Consider the following 18,162-nt stretch of genomic DNA (forward strand, 5'->3'; position numbering starts at 1 on the left):
GAGTAGAAACAAAGATGTTTTGCTGGATGAAGGAAGTGGAAGAGAACTTAAAGCTTATCCTCCACTTAGATCCTTAGGCTTTGTTTTTTAGTAAATGAAATATTGGGTATTGGAATTATTGGATATTGAATGAAATCTGAACTATTGGAAAATTTTGGGTATTAGAACTGTTGAGAAATGTTGGTAATGAATGAAGTCTGATTATGAGTGGTGGCTTGAATTGTTGGGTATTAGAATTTGAACTGTGAATGAAATGGAAAAATATGGGTAATCTTGAAGCTGAAATGTGTATTTGAAGGCTAATATCTCATTGTTAGACATCAAGGTTATTGCATACCAAGTGTTTGATATAAAGTCATTGAGAAAAATCAACTGGTAAAGAGTAAGAAAGTTCTTCATCATCGTCGATTTTGATGTCTTCGGCTTGTATTGCGTTGGTTATGGAGTTGGCTTGTAGTATTGATAAGGCCGCATAGAATGGGATTGATCTTCTCGTTTTTGTCGTTACTATATTTGAGATTTCTGAATATTTAGGAAAGTCATCCTAAACATTATGAAATCCTTCCTAAAACTCAATAAATGAGCTTTTGAATCATTTAATTTTTGTTTTGCCTTAATGTATCATAGATTGCTCCATTTAGTGAGGATATCTGATTTTATTTTGTGGACATCCTAATATTTTATCTATATATGTATAAGAGTAATAATTTGATATTGTGTCTTCCTAAATATTTTATCAAGGGTATTATGAAATTAAAGGTTTCTTTCCTAAATATTATTGAATCTTTCCTAAATTAATCTCTTTTTAGTGTTTTGTCGTAATATGTGGAAGATATCTCCATTAGTGAGGGGTAATTATATCATTTTTGTGCATATTTGGCTGTTTACTAATATCCAGACATTTTATAAGGGATTAAGATCTTGTGAAATTTATACGAGTGGGTTTGGGTTGTGTTCATGTGTTATGTATGTGGAAATGAAGAAGAATCTGACAGCGTGATATATATATATATATATATATATATATTTTTTTTTTTTTAATGAAAGTCATTATGAATGTTAAACGATCATTCCTAAACCATCACACAATCTTTCATGAATGAAAATTCATTTATGAAAGCCCAATATGACAAAGATTATTCCATCAATGAAGAGTAAAAATTTCAATTTTGTGCATATTCTCATGTTTGTCAATGTCTAGGATTTTTATGAAAGTTTTCCTGAAGTTCATCCTGAATTCTAAACTTTTTATGAATGTCATCATGAAATTCAAAAAACTTTCCTGAATTGGCATTTTCGGTAGGAAAAAAAACTACAATTGGCATCAATCTTTGTGTGAACAATGTACTTTTAAGGATTCACTAGATAATATGAAGTGACAACCATTTATCTCAAATTTTTCTAAATTAATATGGAATGAACCTAAGAACAACCTCAATCATCACTAGAAGAAAAGTGGAGACATAAAAGGGCAATATGAGTCGTTTATAAAGCAATCTGAGTCAACACTAGGTACTCAACAACACCTAGAAGCAATCGAAGAAGTTTCTTATAAACAACACTTATCTCAGCTTCTTTGAAACCATAATCCAAACTTGGATGACTTGAAGCTGTTAGATTCAAAGGAAGTCCGATGTTGTAGAAATCATTAACAAGCTCAGAGAATTGAGCAAACATAAGCTTCCCAATCGCAACAATGGCCAATCTCGTGTTATCCATAGTAACTCCGGTCTATGTTCCCTGGAAGTTACCACCATGGATCGCCATGTTCCTCAAAACATCGATCAACGCGTTGTCGTTAACAGAGTTATTTTCACTCTCAATCGATTTCGTAGCTTGAGGCTTCTGCAACGGATCCATGTCGTCAAGCTTATGAGCTAATTTCATGTATGAGTTTCCGTCGGGGACGTGCTCCATTATCGCCGCTGCTACAATTTTTCCAGGGTGATGCTTCAAACGATGAGTCAGATGATCAATGAACTCAGGCTTCTCACTCATCACCTCCTTGAAGATCACGGATAAAACCTCAGCTAACAACGCTTGAAAATTGGCTTTGGAGTTAGGACGTGCGGTGAGGAGTCCGGCGATGTAAGAGATAGGACGAGATCGCCGGAAGCTTCCGGAGAGGAAGCGAAAGAGAGATGTTGTGATTGAGGAGACTCGTAATCGCTTCGAGGATCTCAAATCAGAAATCTGAGTATCCGTGGAGTAAAGTGTTGACTCGTACGAGCATGGCGACTTTTGTGGCTTCTCAAAGAAGCTGAGATTTAGGTACATAATCGGTGGAGGCAGAGCATAAACTAATAATTTTTTTTTTAAATTAAAAAGATATAAATTTGTGCTAGTTTTGGAATACTGAGACTCTATGCTAATTTTGGAAGAAAAACTTAAAATGGTGCTATTTTTGAGAATTGCCCTTATTACTTTTTTCAGAAATTTTATAATTTGATTAGTTATCAGGTTTATAGACCCGTCATGAGTCCATAACTAACCATAACTAGCTAGGAGTGGGGGACCCTTTTTTTGTTTCTATCAAAGGAGTGGGGATCATGAACATTATTCTGTTTTACAAAAAGTGGCATTTTGACACATTTCACATAAATTAAAAAACATTAAAATATACATATCTATCTAATATATTAAAGGAGTAGTCGAAAAACCTCACATTCAATCTCACAAAAATTGACCTCCCTTGTCCTTAAAATATTTTTAGATAAGTTTTTTTCTCCTCAGACTTAGGATTACTATTTTGCCATTAATGAGATTCAAAATCTGGACGTTTTTACCTTTTTTATAATTTTAAAAAATTATTAAAATAAATTGCAAAAATATACGAAAAACTCGGTATCTCGATATTAAACACGGCCATCACGTTCAATCTGCTCATGTAGCCAGGCAGGACCCCCCAAATCTATGTATGTATTTGACTTACCATCATGTGTAACGCTCTTTGCAATCGACCGCACCACTCCGTTTGACTTGGGTGAAGCTAGATGAACTGACACTACCTGCATTTGAGTAATTACCTGATCAATCTTACGTAGAATTGAGCGGTACTTAGGCCATTCCTGAGGTCTCTCGATCGCACGTGTTACTGCTCCACAATCTATCCAGACTTCACATGATAAGATCTGTAAGTCCCGCAAATTCTCCAGACACCATAAAAGGCATTGCAGCTCTGCAGCAGTTCGATTCACTGTCGGTAAAAAAACATGTCGGGAATGAAACAACACGTCACCCACATGATTCCTAAGTATCCAAGTTCCACCCGCAAAGGACTGACTATTGACCCATGAAGCGTATAAATTACATTTGAGCGTTCCAACAGCCGGTCTAGTCCATCTCCTTTGTAAAACCAAAGCTCTTCCACCACCCAAAACAAAAGTTTGTTCTTGATTTTGCAACCTGTTCTGTTTTAACCATTCTTCTGCATCTGCCGCAGCACCCGCAATTAGCACATGAGAATCTTGATTCCTTCTATTGAAGACCACCGCATTGTGTGCCTTCCAAATCTCCCAAAGTATCCAGGGTATAGCAACCCTTATATTCGTTGGTATCTCAGTTTTGGTGAGTAACAACAACAAATAATCAATATTCTCCAAAACTGATACTTAAAAACCTTGGACAGGCAATGGCAAAGCAGTTTCAGACCAAACCTTTATCGTGAAAGGACAATGAAACAAAACATGTGACACAGTTTCGTCTCCATTATGGCAAACCAGACAGACCATATTAATTTGCAAACCATGACTCCTTAAGCAATCTGCCACCGCCAAAGCACCTGATAACACTCTCCAGAAAAACATTCTAATTTTTGGAGCCATCTCTACTGTCCATATCTTCCCTTTCAATGCATTTAATGCTTTTGAACTTTCTGATTCTCCACCAAACCCCTCAGCAACTTTAGATATCAGGCAATACCCACTCTTAACTGAATAGTTCCCATCATTAGTATACACCAGCACCATTCTATCATGTAAGCAGGAGTCCGGAGGGAACGATCTGATTTTGGCTACATCACAAGGAGGAAAAAGTTCTTGTAAAGCCTGGAGGTTCCAATCTCCTTGATTGGTTATAAGTTCAAAAACTTGGAGATTCAGATTAATCATCTGTTCCTTATTACACGGTCTCCTTGGAAGATCATCAAATACCCACTTATCCAACCAAACACTAGTATCCTGACCATTACCTATAGACTTCATTAGGCCCTTCTCCAGCAATTCTCTACCAAAGAGTATACTTCTCCATGCATATGAAGGTCGTGGACCAAGTGTAGCCTCCATAAGAGATGTCGTTGGGAAATATCTGGCTTTATAAACCCGCGCCAACAACGAAGACGGGGCATCCAATAAACGCCAAGCCTGCTTCGCAAGGAGAGCCTGGTTAAAACGTCCTATATCCCGGAACCCTAAACCTCCCTGGTCCTTTGACTTACACATTTTCTCCCAAGAAACCCAATGCATTTTCTGTTTCTCTTCTACTGCATTCCACCAGAAACTAGCCATAGCACTCGTTATCTTCTTACATTGATGGTTCGAGAGCGGAAGCAGGACATTGCATACACCGGTAAAGCCAACACTACAGCTTTAAGTAGAACTTCCTTTCCTCCCAAAGAAAGTGTTTTCTCAAACCAACCTCTTAGTCTAGAAGTTAACCGGTCCTTTATGTACGCTAACATGTCCTTCTTGGAGCCACTGAAACATTCTGGGAGACCTAAATACTTCCCGGCACCTCCCTCCTGTTCAATACCTGTAAACAACCCGATAACCCTCTCATATATGGATCCAATTTCTTCCTAAAGGTTATCGAAGACTTTTGGTATAAGAACTCACACCATGTCCGTACATGTCCGTACGTCTGTACAACCAACTCATGATGGGCCATCCGTACACATTAGAAGATCAGCGAGTCCAGCCCACAAGCTAGAGTCTCCAACGGTCACAAATGATCTAGAACCATCCTTAACCTAGCCGTTGTCCACATTACACAAGTGGGAAGCAAGAGAAGTCAAATAGGAGTCACATGTGTGGTTAAGGAAGACATGTAACTTTCGNTTGTGTCGATCGACACTGATGCCGAGCATCGATTTCCTTCGATGATGGGCCGTCCGTACACATTAGAAGATCAGCGAGTCCTGTCCACAAGCTAGAGTCTCCAACGGTCAAAAAGGATCTAGAACCATCCTTAACCTAGCCATTGTCGACATTACACAAGTGGGAAGCAAGAGAAGTCAAATAGGAGTCACATCTGTGTTTAAGGAAGACATGTCACTTTCGGTCATGTAACTTGTGCAGAGGATCTATAGAGAATATTCTACTTTGTATAGTCTTTAAATAGATTGTAACTAGGACCCATTTTTAGTAAGAAGTGAGAATTCTTCTTCTCAATATTCTTTTACACTCCACACTCTCTTTCTATCTTTCTCGTTTACACTCTACGATTCTCTTCTCTTTCTCGATCACTTGTTCTACTCTTAGTAGTTCTTTCTATTCTTACATGGTATCAGAGCGGTTATGCTCCTCATTCTAAATCTCACACCCACCAACTACTTCCACTTCATCTCTCTTTCCATTTTCTGTTTCGACTTTGAAAGTCAAGTCTCTTTATCCGTTGGACAATAGCTTTACCCAACGGTTATTTCGACATGGAAGGGTCTAAAACCTTGATTGTTCCAGTTACTCTCAAAGGAGAGAACTATTTTTTTGTGGGCAAGAACCACAAAGACGGCACTATGTGGCCGAGGGCTTTGGACCCATATTACATCAAATGAAGCTCAAAAAGAAGAGCTCAACGAAGACGACAAAGCTGTAGCTGCAAGTGGTGAGGAAAAATGGGTCCAAGAAGACCAAGGTGTTCTCGCCATCATACAAAACTCCATTGATGCTCCAATACCCGAAGCCTACTCGTATTGCGAAACAGCCAAGGATTTATAGGACACCTTGCAAAATGTGTTCGGTAACACTACCAACTTAAACCGAGTATTTGAGATCAAGAGGGCCATTAACAACCTTAGCCAAGAAGACATGGAGTTCACCAAACATTTTGGGAAGTTTCGATCTCTTTGGGCTGAACTTGAGGTGCTTCGGCCGGCCACTCTCAATCCGGTCATCTTGAACGAGCGGCGAGAACAAGACAAGGTGTTCGGCCTACTCCTTACTTTGAATCCTTCCTACAACGACCTCATCAAACACATCCTTAGGTCGGACAAACTACCAAACCTTGATGATGTGTGTAGCGAGATTCAGAAAGAACACGGTTCAATAGGCTTGTTTGGGAACAAAGGAGAGCTTGCAATGGCCAACAAGGTGGAGATAGCTTCCGCGAACAAAGGCTACTTCAAACACGATGACAAGAATCCACCTATTTGTGAGCATTGTAAGAAAGTTGGACATTTCAAGAGCCGATGCTGGATCCTTCACCCTCACCTCCGTGTGAATTGACCGATGAATAACCGTGGAGGACCAAGAGCTCATCAATCGACTATGGTGACCGAAGCAACAACCTCCGAACCAAACCAACAAGTATCCGGAGGAAATGGAACTGCCCTAGCAGCTTCATCTGAGCTAGTAAGGAGATCCGATCTTGATGCACTCATCAAAGCCCTCAAGGAGGCTTCCGGTAACTCCTTTCTTGCTTTAACACCGAATAAACCCCTTATAGTTGATTCTGGTGCATCTCATCACATGATTAGTGATTCTAAGTTGATTAGTGACATTAAACCTGCCTTAGGAAATGTGATTATTGCTAATGGTGAAAAAATACCGGTTAAGGGAATAGGAAACTTAAAATTGTTTGACAAAGAATCTAAAGCTTTTTACATGCCTAGTTTTACTTCTAATATCCTATCCGTTAAAAGGGCTACAACTGATTTAAATTGCTATGCAATATTCGGACCTAATGAGGTTTATTTTCAGGATATTGAGACAAGTAAAGTGCTTGGTCAAGGTTCTACTCAAGATGATCTCCATTTGCTTAAGGACCTAAACTTATCTTCTCCGAATTCCTCTTGTTTTAGTTCAATTTCTAGTAATGCAAACAATGTTATTTGGCATGCTAGACTAGGACATCCTCATTCTCGAGCTCTAGAACTTATGTTTCCAAATATTTCTTTTACGAATGATGAATGTGAGGCTTGTATTCTTGGTAAACATTGCAAATCTGTTTTTCCCAAGTCATTAACTATTTATGATAATTGTTTTGATCTTGTTCATTCCGATGTTTGGACCTCTCCATGTTTACCTAGAGAAAATCAGAAATATTTTGTGACTTTTATTGATGAAAAATCTAAGTATACTTGGCTAACTTTGCTTCCTTCTAAAGATAGGGTTCTTGAAGCTTTTATTAATTTTCAAAATTATGTGACTAACCATTATAATGCCAAGATTAAGATTTTGAGATCAGATAATGGTGGAGAATATACAAGTCATGTTTTCAAACAACATCTCAACAAACATGGGATAATTCATCAAACCAGCTGCCCGTATACCCCACAACAAAATGGTGTCGCCGAAAGGAAGAATAGGGATCTCATGGAGGTGGCTCGGTCTATGATGTTTCATACTCATGTACCAAAACGTTTTTGGAGTGATGCTGTTCTAGCCACATGTTATCTCATCAACCGGACGCCTACAAAGATTTTGCGAGATGTCTCTCTATTCGAGGTATTAAACAAAGAGAAACCTACTTTGGATCATCTTCGTGTATTCGGTTGTGTTTGCTTTGTGTTAAGACCAGGAGAATTACGGGATACGCTTGATGCCAAGAGTACCAAAGGAATGTTCATTGGCTATTCCACCGCTCAAAAGGGCTACAAATGTTATGATCCAGAAGCAAGGCGAGTTCTAGTCTCTCGTGATGTGAAGTTTGTCGAACATCAAGGCTTTTATGATAAGAGAAATTGGGAAGATCTTCAAGACTTATCTATCTCGGCTTCCGATAAGGCTAGAAACCTCCGGATCATCCTTGAACAGCTAGGTGTGGAAAATGATCGGGCCAACCAACAACCAGCTGAGCCAAACTTACCAAGAGAGCCTAGTCTACCTAATGAAGCTGAACCAAGTCAATCTACCGATCCTGACCCAGTCTCCGATCCGATAGATGCAACACACGCCGATGAAGATACATTACAACATGTTGAAACTGAGGTGCAAAGTGAGGACGAAAGCACACCAACCAAAGCTGGAGATGAGGAAAATGATCATGAGGAGGTCATCCCACTACGACGTAGCCAACGCCTGGCAGTAACACCATTAAGAGACAGCCAACGGATTGCCTCGCAAAACAATCGCGTGTACTATAACAATGCAGCAGTAGAACATCCGATTCAAGCAGTTTGTACTCTGGCTCACTTTCCGGCGTAACACCAAGCCTTTCTTAGCCAAATTGATGATCATTGGGTTCCCCAGACATATGAGGAGGCCAAAGACCAAAAGGTATGGCGTGATGTGGTTCAAGCGGAGCGAACAGCTATGGAGAAAAACCATACATGGGATGAATCTAACTTACCAAAAGGGAAAAAGGCTGTCACATCGCGCTGGATCTTCACTATTAAGTATAAGAGTAACGGGGAGATCGAACGCCATAAGGCTCGCCTAGTTGCACGCGGGTTCACGCAAACGTACAGGGAGGACTATCGAGATACGTTTGCTCCGATGGCCAAGCTACATACGGTTAGAGTCGTTCTCTCCTTGGCAATGAATCTAGATTGGGAACTTTGGCAAATGGATGTCAAGAATGCATTCTTACAAGGCGAGCTTGAAGATGAGGTTTATATGAGGCCACCACCCGGGTTAGAAGACACTATTGGTCCAGGAAAAGTCTTGAAGCTCAATAAGGCTATATATGGCCTTAAACAGTCACCAAGAGCATGGTACCACAAACTGAGTACAACCTTACTTGGAAGAGGCTTCCGCAAGTCCGAATCAGATCACACACTCTTCACACTACCAAGTGACAAAGGTATTGTAGTCATTCTAGTATATGTTGATGATATCATCATATCTGGAAGTGACAAGGTAGGCATTCAAGATACTAAAGAGTTTCTTAAATCAGTTTTTGATATTAAAGATCTTGGAGAGCTTAAGTATTTCCTTGGGATAGAAGTATATCGATCTGATAAGGGATTATTCTTATCACAAAGAAAATATGCACTTGATCTCTTAAGTGAAGCAGGAAAGCTTGGATCAAAGGCTGTAACTACACCACTTGAGGAAAACTACAAGACAGCCGGAAAGGGGGAGCTTGAGGCAGCTCCATTTGAAGATGTCACACGATGTCGACGTCTAGTAGGTAAGCTTATATATCTGACTATTACTAGACCTGATATTTGTTTTGCTGTGAACCAGGTAAGTCAACATATGCAAAACCCAACTAGACATCACTGGAACATGGTAAATCGAATCCTCAAGTACATCAAAGGATTACCGGGACAAGGCATATGGATGGGAAGGAATGAAAGCACCGAATTGGTGGGATATTGCGATGCTGACTATGTCGGAGACCGTGGGGATTGTCGTTCAACCACCGGATATTGCACGTTCTTAGGAGGGAACCTGGTCACATGGAAAAGCAAGAAACAAAAGGTGGTCTCACTATCGAGTGTGGAGTCCGAGTATAGGGCCATGAGGAAGCTGACTACCGAACTTATGTGGCTTAAAGCCTTGTTGAAGGATCTTGGAGTCGAATCATCAAAACCCATCACTATGCACTGTGACAATGAGGCAGCCATTCATATAGCCACCAACTCCATATTCCACGAGAGAACGAAACACATTGAAGTTGATTGTCACAAGGTGCGAGAGCNAGATGAGGTTTATATGAGGCCACCACCCGGGTTAGAAGACACTATTGGTCCAGGAAAAGTCTTGAAGCTCAATAAGGCTATATATGGCCTTAAACAGTCACCAAGAGCATGGTACCACAAACGGAGTACAACCTTACTTGGAAGAGGCTTCCGCAAGTCCGAATCAGATCACACACTCTTCACACTACCAAGTGACAAAGGTATTGTAGTCATTCTAGTATATGTTGATGATATCATCATATCTGGAAGTGACAAGGTAGGCATTCAAGATACTAAAGAGTTTCTTAAATCAGTTTTTGATATTAAAGATCTTGGAGAGCTTAAGTATTTCCTTGGGATAGAAGTATATCGATCTGATAAGGGATTATTCTTATCACAAAGAAAATATGCACTTGATCTCTTAAGTGAAGCAGGAAAGCTTGGATCAAAGGCTGTAACTACACCACTTGAGGAAAACTACAAGACAGCCGGAAAGGGGGAGCTTGAGGCAGCTCCATTTGAAGATGTCACACGATGTCGACGTCTAGTAGGTAAGCTTATATATCTGACTATTACTAGACCTGATATTTGTTTTGCTGTGAACCAGGTAAGTCAACATATGCAAAACCCAACTAGACATCACTGGAACATGGTAAATCGAATCCTCAAGTACATCAAAGGATTACCGGGACAAGGCATATGGATGGGAAGGAATGAAAGCACCGAATTGGTGGGATATTGCGATGCTGACTATGTCGGAGACCGTGGGGATTGTCGTTCAACCACCGGATATTGCACGTTCTTAGGAGGGAACCTGGTCACATGGAAAAGCAAGAAACAAAAGGTGGTCTCACTATCGAGTGTGGAGTCCGAGTATAGGGCCATGAGGAAGCTGACTACCGAACTTATGTGGCTTAAAGCCTTGTTGAAGGATCTTGGAGTCGAATCATCAAAACCCATCACTATGCACTGTGACAATGAGGCAGCCATTCATATAGCCACCAACTCCATATTCCACGAGAGAACGAAACACATTGAAGTTGATTGTCACAAGGTGCGAGAGCAAATTCAACTCGGTGTCACCCTCCCATGTCACACCGACAGCAAAGAACAACTAGCCGATATTCTTACAAAGGCAGCAAGTCCACAAGTGTGTGAGTATATTCACCCTAAGCTCGGCCTTAAAGATCTCACTTGGCCATGAGGTTCACTACCTCGGCACCTACACTCTTTTTCCCTTATGTTTAGTTTTTCCCAAGTGGTTTTCTATACTAAGGTTTTTTTAATGAGGTGGGTGCTCGTGAGTCCAAGCTTGATGCTCATACTCGATCAAGCTTGAGGGGGAGTATAAGAACTCACACCATGTCCGTACATGTCCGTACATCCGTACAACCAACTCATGATGGGCCGTCCGTACACATTAGAAGATCAGCGAGTCCAGCCCACAAGCTAGAGTCTCCAACGGTCACAAAGGATCTAGAACCATCCTTAACCTAGCCGTTGTCGACATTACACAAGTGGGAAGCAAGAGAAGTCAAATAGGAGTCACATGTGTGTTTAAGGAAAACATGTCACTTTCGGTCATGTAACTTGTGCATAGGATCTATAGAGAATATTCAACTTTGTATGGTCTTCAAATAGATTGTAACTAGGAACCAATTTTAGTAAGAAGTGAGAATTCTTCTTCTCAATATTCTTTTACACTCCACACTCTCTTTCTATCTTTCTCGTTTACACTCTACGATTCTCTTCTCTTTCTCGATCACTTGTTCTACTCTTAGTAGTTCTTTCTATTCTTACATTTGGAAGTTTATCTCCTGAGCAGACGCATCTCCATATAACCGTAGACATTGCAACAAGTTTGAACATTCCTTCAAGCTGGCACGACACAAAAACGACACAAAAATAAGCTATCATCAGCTAAGAGAAGGTGTTGGATCGACGGGCAATCCAGAGTAAGTTTCCATCCCGTAAGTCGACCCTCCTGTTCTGCCTTATTCATTACATGGACCAATGCCTCAGCACAGAGAATAAAAAGGAAGGGCTATAGTGGATCCGCCTGCCGTATCCCGTAAGGCGACCCTCCTGTTGTGTGTTGTTTTGGTTTGTTTTCTTTCCTTATTGAACCTTTCCATTGTTGAACTTTTATTTGACATCGAATGCAGACGATTAAAAAAAAATTGCGAAAATATATGAATTAAAAGTCAAAATTCATAAAAAAAAAATGGCAAAATCGAAAATATAATATATTTATATGCAATATCTCTCTTTAAAAAAATGGAAGATAAATAATAGAATATATTACAAATATTCGTTTAAAGAAAATTTGAATTTTAAAAGTTATTAAAATAGTAAAGATAATTATGACGATTTTCCTTCTAAGCAATATATATATAGGCTCAGCCAAAACAGTAGAAGTCGGATTCATTAAGCTAAACATATAGTTTTGAGAGTCTATTTTTTGTATTATTTTGGTTCTAATGAATCAGGTTTACTATTGTATGATTTTGATTTTTTTTTCATGTTGATGTGCTATTGCTTTGGTGCTTTGCATGAATTAATTTTATGCTACTATAATTTGTAATTATTATCTTGAATCATATGAAAGTTTTACTCATTTTGTAATGTTTGATTGTGTTTTAGGTCTACCTGTCACGGACCATGGGTTTTTTTTGTATATCAAAAATCAAAAACAAGATTGGACAAACAAGTTGATTAAGCAAGCAAAAAAATCAAATCAGTGAGGTATTATTAATAAGTGTGTTTATTTGTTTTTTTTGTAGTGATTGTTATTTAATTTTATTTTCTTGGTTAAACATGATCATATTTTTATTCGATGATTTTTTATTATACAAGCAAAGGAGCAAAGACAACTTTTGGTAATATAATCTTGGTGTTTTATATGATTCATCGGATTCTAATTTTTATGCTCTTTTTTTTTGTAGTGGTTGTTTGGAAAGCAAGATCAATCAATCATATACTTTGTCTATGGTTTTTCCATCTTTTAAATCATGTATGTTGTATTATTTTCTATATTTTGTTTTGTAGTTTAGTAATTTGAAATAAACTCTTATACGTAACCTAATACATAGTTTTTGTTTCAGTTGAATTCATGGATGATCATTGATCATAGTTGTGGATCTACAAAATTGAATATAATGAAAATCATGTATTAATTTTTTGCTAATCCGAAACCTTAATTTTTAAAAATAATATTGTTGCTAATTTTTTGGAATGATTATAGTTGCAAATATATGGTAATTTTCTAAAAACTTAGATTTCTTTCTGTTTACAAATAGATTTAGATTTTTACAAATATGTAGCAATCCTTATGGTTTGTAGAACATCCTTGGATCAAAGGGGGAGAAGCACCAGACAAGCCTTTTGATAGCGGTGTGTTGTCCCGTATGAAGAAATTCCGAGCAATGAACAAATTTAAGAAGCTAGCTCTAAAGGTCAATGCACAGGTAGGTGACCGAGTGTGTACACGAGGTTCAACTCAATCCAGGTGATCGAGTGACGGGTCGGGTGGGTGCTCGGGCTGTACCTGAGATTTTTAAAACAAACAAGAGCGAAAGCAAACAAGTCATACTCCGAACCAATATAAACAAAAGAACTTGATCTAGCAAGTGCTGAAATCCTAAACGTAGCAAGATAAAATTCAACCAAATGGCAACGACGCCAAATTGATAAACAGGTTTTCACCAGGGTATCAATTTCCTATGCAGTTGTAGTACAAAGGGTTATCAATCCAAGTGGTTGCTTATGCTAGCAGGAAGGATGCAATCAGAACAATGCAAGTCAAGCCAAGCAATTAAGGGTTTTGATCTAACAATCCTAAAATAAATAAAAGAAAAGAATATAAACAAAGAAACCACACGACCTAAGCACTCGATGCAAGCATTCGAGTACATGATCAGGTGGGGTGATCGAGTAAACAAAGATGGTATGAACAACTCGAGGGGTTACTCGATGCAGGTTATCATGTACCTGATTGGGTAAGTGATCGAGTAATGAATGAAAATGCAAACAATGAAGATATGAAAGCTTCTAAGGATGGGGTAATAAAATCCTAAGCATTCCTAACCAGTACATATGTCTTACATGCCTCAAGCAAATATTTCCTAGACAGTGAATCTCTAAAATCTTGTTAAAACACTCTCGTGATAAAAACAATCAACCTTGATCACTCCCTTACCCAACTCTCATTGGAGAAACATGACCAATCAGGCATTAAGATCCGATTCATTATTGTCAGTAAACCCCTTACTCATCTAATCTCTTAGGCTAAGTGAGTAAACCTCTAGAATTGGTTGATTCAAGCATCTCATATACACCTCTCGGTGGTAAAACACCTTAGATCTAATCTCACCCTCTCGGTTTGTTGACAGCATTAAGAACACCAATCTAGAAGGAAATCTATTAAACATATACAATCAACTAAGACATCCTAACCGATCAAGAACACAAAATCATCTTTCCCATCCCTAGAAACTTTACTACACTATTCGGAAATCATAACAAGAAACATACAGTATATATGAACGAAAATTGCATTCTATTAAACGATAAAGTAGACGGATAAGAGTACAAGATAGAAATCTAAAGAAATGATAAAAAGTTATGAAATAAAATCTAAAACAAAAGGAAAAGTGTTTTGAGTCGCTCAGTTCTCTCATAGGAGCTCTCGCTCTCTGGTTTGAGGGTATGCGGCGTGCTCGTTTGCGAGGAAGGAGAGGTGGAGTTTATATAGTGGAAACCCCTTTGACCTAGCTTCCCAATCCTACCCGAGGGTCTACTCGATGGGGTACACGAGAATGAGGTCGGGTTACCCCTCGTATAGATCTTCGGGTTGTTCTTCCAGCTCTTGGATCCTCCTCGATCGTGTTGGGGTTCGGACTTGTTCTTCCAGCTCGATGGCTCCTTTGGGTACATGCTCGGGGTTGTCCTTGTTTTTCCCCATTTTAGGCTCTTAAGCACCTGTTTTCATCCAAAACATGCAAATGCAACACCCTAAATGGCCTAAAAGTGAATTCCTACAATTAATGACCTAAAAATGCTAAGTTAAGAGTATGAACAATGCAAAACATGGACAAAAAAGGATGCTAAAAACATGTAAATTAGAGAGTTATCACTTACGATAGAACTCTCTCCTGCAGGTAACCAGTAGTGGGGAATTAGAGGGCGTGTTGGACGATAGGAGCCCGGAGTTAGTTTTTGTGCCTTGTGTAAAGTTAAAGTATGTATTATTGTAAAGATAAATTATGTATAATCTTTTGGCAATAGGCCTGGCCATAAAATCTATTTATCTTTTGTTAAATTTTGTCAAATATTTATTAAGTTAATAAAGTATTCAATTTTATATTCGTGTACGAATTACGGTTGATGGCGACGTAATGTGGGTGGCTCAACACTTGGTCGTCACAGGGGTTGAAAAGCCTACGTGATGACTAAAGTGGTGGAATTATCTTCAATGGACTGGCTAGGGGCCGGAATGTGTTTTAGGTCCTCGGCCGGATCGTTGTTGATTATTTCCAAAACGTAACCGGGCCAGTTTGGGACGGTTTAATCCTAAAACGGTTTGGGGGCGTTACAACGAGGGGTCACCCAATTCAGTTGAGTGCTTCACACCAAACAGCTTACTAGCCATTAAGAGTCAACACACCAATTTATTTTTGCATCCCTCCTTTCCGAAAAATTGATTGAGTCTTTGTCTAAGCGAGTTCATGAAATCTATTGGCAATGGCCAGGAGACTAATGTGTGGCTAGACAAATGTGTTTTTGATGAGATGCCAAGAAGACCTTTCTTTAAGGAGCTAAAGATCGACTTAAATATCAAAGTATTGTCTTTAATCAGTACTGAGGGAACATGGAATGTACAACGTCTCCAGGAATTGTTTCCACCATGTGAGATACCTCAGATAAGGTCCTTCCCACCAGCACCAAATCTCTTTGATCGATACTTTTGGGCTTTCACTCAAAATGGTCAATATACGGTTAAGAGTGGGAATTGGTTGTTAGCTCGGGAGAGTGATCTTTTGAACCCACTGTCCACTGATATGATTAGGGTGAACAAGGTTAAACAACGTGTATGAGGTACTGCAGCTGAGCCTAAAATTCGCCTCTTTCTATGGAGAGCATTATCACAAGCACTGGCGGTAGCAGAGTGCATGAGGAGCCATGGTCTTTCAGTTAACCCCCTTTGTCCGGTTTGTCATGCTGAAGAGGAGACAATCAACCATGTTTTATTTGGATGTACTCTAGCGAATGGGGTTTGGTCTGCAACTGGTCTTCCCATTCACTGTCTGGGTTTTTCAAACTCGGTTGTAGACAATATTTCCTCAGTTTTACAACTTATACAGCAGCCTGGAATCAGTGAGGAGGTCTGACAGGCCATTCCTTAGATTTTATGTGGGATATGGAAGGCACGTAATGCTATTAGTTTTGCACAAAGGAACCAGGACTTTCATGTTGTAGTGGCAATGGCGCTTGAAGAAGCTGGATAATGGCTGAGACAACAAACTTTAATATCTCAGGTTGCCTCTAGAGAAGCTAGCAGACATGTCCAACATATCCATCGCTGGGTTCGACCTCCTCCTGGTAAACTTAAATGTAACATTCATGCAACGTGGGGGAAGGAGTCATGGTTTTGTGATGGTGCTTGGATATTAAGGGATCATACTAGAGAAGTCTTATATCATGCGCGAGATGCATTTCTTCCGCAGAGTAATAGAATTTCTGCTGAGCTTAGTTGTCTTTTGTGGTGTCTCCAAAGCCTCACTGATCTTCATTATACAACCTGTGAAGTCTGGACGGACTGTCAGGCGGTGGTGACGGCTTTATAGTCCCCGGAGAATTGGCCAAAGTATCGTTCTGAGCTGGATAAGATCTCTAATGCAATATGGGTGATGGGGGATGTTGTAATTATACTCTCTTCACCGGAAGCCAACTCGTTGGCCAGGGCAATTGCATCTAGTGTTTACAAGAGAGGGTCGACTTACATCTTACCTTGCGTTAGGTGGTCCAGCCTGGTTGCAACATCAGATTGTGGAAGAACGGTGAAGTTTAAGGACAGAGTTCGTTAATGGTTTGCTCTGTTTTGTTCTTGCTATGTTTTGTTTTTTTACCTTTGTCATTATTGAGGTTTCTTGTACTTGAACTTTTCTCTTCATTTTAATCGAATACGTGTTAAAAAAAAGTTAATTAATTGAAAATTTTAAAACTAAATAAATTAAAAATTATTATTTAAAATATAATAATTTATAATTTAGTTCTGCGGGTCGGTGAAAACCTACTATTTAGGTATTGGCAAAAGGAGTAAAGGACAAATAAAGAGAGGTCCAAATAACTCCCGTAATTATTAGTCTTTATCCAAGATTGGTTGATATCTTCTTGTCCACTAAAATCTGCCTGGTCTACTTAAACCAGAACAAACCGAGCAAGTACCACACGTATATTTGGAAGTTTGGTAGAAAAGAAAAATCTCCAATTTTGCAATAAAGGGAATATATGATATATATAATTGGTAACAATACTTTCCAAACCTTTAAACATTACCTAATTTAATCCTGCAGGCATAAATTTTGTAAAATAGTAAAATATTTGGGGTGAACCCTTTCTTTATTCACCTATTCATTTTTAAACCAATCAGAATCTTATACGTAATATTACATTTAAAAAATAAATAAAAATTATTTTTATTTAAGCAAAACAAATAAAGAAAACAAAATATGTATACTTATAATTAAAGGAATTTAAATATTAGCTTATTTTAGATTTTACAATTAAACGAGGTTATATCAGTTTGGATTTAAAAACAAAAATTAGGGCTTAGGTTTTACAGATATAACAAAATTATATGTCGATTTGCATTTACAAATAAGTGGTTACGGTTTAGATTTGACAATTAAAACAAAATTACATATTGGTTTGGGTCTATAAAAAAATGGTTAAGGTTAAAATTTTACAATTAAATAAAATTATATGTCGATTTGGATTTATAGAGAAGAGTTTAGATTTTATAATTATAACGAATTTATGTTAGTTTTAATTTATGAAAAAGCAGTTTGGATTTTTAATTTTACAACGATGTATACCGGTTTTGTTCACCTCTCTTCTCTTTAAGGCAAGTCCTCATCACCTATTCCTTCAATCCAATCCAAAAACCTAGGGTTTAATTTTTGTTTGAATTCTTCTTCTGCGCAATGGTAGTTCACCTTACTGTGAAAATTAATGTCACGACGTGGGTTTCGAATCTAGCAATAAATAAAGAGTCTAAGAACATAGTCAAAATCTACCGAGGCGTAAAGACCGAAGAGTCAGTTGAAGACGAAAGTGGAATTGTAACACTTATAGATTCTTCTAAAAGTCTACATGAACCA

At 38.6% G+C, this 18,162-nt stretch overlaps 1 pseudogene; it reads right to left on the bottom strand.

Moving 5' to 3' along the window:
- On the bottom strand, nucleotides 1,486-2,277 carry LOC109127999 (annotated as a pseudogene).

Source organism: Camelina sativa, chromosome 12 (assembly GCF_000633955.1).
Source record: "Camelina sativa cultivar DH55 chromosome 12, Cs, whole genome shotgun sequence".
Classification (NCBI taxonomy): domain Eukaryota; kingdom Viridiplantae; phylum Streptophyta; class Magnoliopsida; order Brassicales; family Brassicaceae; genus Camelina; species Camelina sativa.